This window comes from Dromaius novaehollandiae, chromosome Z, assembly GCF_036370855.1.
Source record: "Dromaius novaehollandiae isolate bDroNov1 chromosome Z, bDroNov1.hap1, whole genome shotgun sequence".
Taxonomy (NCBI): Eukaryota; Metazoa; Chordata; class Aves; order Casuariiformes; family Dromaiidae; genus Dromaius; species Dromaius novaehollandiae.
In genome coordinates, this window is record NC_088132.1 from 4,504,523 (window position 1) to 4,506,200 (window position 1,678).

Sequence of the window (1,678 nt, forward strand, 5' to 3'; positions counted from 1 at the left end):
AGGTCACTCTCCAGTCCCCTTTGTTTTGAGATAAATTCAGCTTTCTTTGCAACAGCTGTGGTCGGTCAAATCCTGCTTTCTTCCCTGAGCTTCATGCCCCATCACCCTTGCCCATCTTCTCTGAGTCTTTTCCATTTTAACGGTTTATTGATTAGTTACACCAAGGTATTCACTGTGTTCTTCACCTTGGCCTTCAGAAATCCCAGGCCTCTGAGACCAGTGGAAAAGACTGGAGCAAACACTCACCCTCAGTGAAGGAGGATCATGTTGGGGAACTTTTAAAGAAACTGGACATATACAAGTTCATGGGCCCTGACAGGATGCACCCATAAGATCTGTGGGAGCTAGACAATGTCACCGGAAGCCACTCAATTCTCTTTAAAAGGTCATGGTAATCAGGACAAGTTTCAGAAGAAACTGTCTCCCCTATCTTCAACAAGGTCAGGAAGGAGGATCTGGGGAAATACAGGCCTGTCAGCCTTCCCTCAGGCCCTGGAAGGTGATGGAGCAGCTAATCCTGGATACTATTTCCAAACATAGGAAGGGCAGGAAGGTGACTGGAAGTATGTGCATGCTGGAGCTAGTAGTTCCATCATAGGGCAGAGTGGTGCCCAGTACCTTGGGCAGAACCACCAGGTCGCGAGCCAAGGTGGGCAGCATGGACAAGCTCAAGAGGGTGCTGAGAGCTCAGGATTGGAAGAGCCTAGCAGACTGGCCAAGGTTGTTGTTACAACTTCATAAAGTTGTGCCACCAGAGCTAAAGGCTTCATTGCTTGTTTTGCAATGGTATGCCAGTGCTCAGTCTTGGGTAGTTGTCTACTATGAATACCAAAGGAAGGATTGATTCTCTTTGAAGTGTTTTATACATTGGGGAATATTACATCTACTGGGAGCAGTTTTCCTTCTGGGACCAATGGGGCAACTGAAAAAGATTCTTGAGTTTCATTTGATTGCTACTGTTGTTATGCTATTGTGCCTTGTGTACTAGTGTTGTGCTTGCTGGTGGCACAATGCAGGACTGGCATTCCTTTTCTGCATCTTAGAATGTTTTGTCCTGGCATTTCCTTCATATCATTTGCAAGGGATGCTGTGAAGAAACGTTTTTCAGCCTGTCTGTCCTAACAGGAATACTGGATACAGACAACTGTTCTCCTGCTCAGCTGAAATTTTCCCTAGTCCTCAGAGTGATCAACTAATTCAGTGCTGGTTACCTGTCAGCTTCAGCAGTAAGTGTCATGTTCTAGTTAAGGCCTACTACATGTACACTATGTCAGAGATCACATTTATCCCATTTACTGCCTGGTGCTGTTCTCTCTGTTGTACTGTGGCAAAATTTATGCTGCTGCTCCCCTTCTTTTCCATCTTGGCTACATATGGCTCTGCCTCAGGACGACTATAACTGTTACAATAACTAAATTCAGTTTTGAGGTTGCTCTTTGACTACTCTAGGTGTCAGGATGGGGGGTATTGGAAAACTGAAGAGCTTTGTCCAGCTGTCCGACAGTGAGACAGTGCAGCTGTAGGTTAAAATAAAGCCTAACTTAGATTGCTGGGTTTTTCATACCTTAAGATTAATTATAGGACTTTTCAATGCCTAGAAGCAAGTGTTGGGGCATTACAGGAAACTAAGAAATTCCTTTTTATTAGCTTGTTTTTCTTTACCATTAATCTTGAGGGG

General features: G+C 44.6%; 1 pseudogene; it reads left to right on the forward strand.

Annotated features, from left to right (window-relative positions):
* Positions 1 to 658: 658 nt before the first annotated feature.
* LOC112990813 (vesicle transport protein SFT2B-like) lies at positions 659 to 1,122 on the forward strand (annotated as a pseudogene).
* The last annotated feature ends 556 nt before the right edge of the window (positions 1,123 to 1,678 follow it).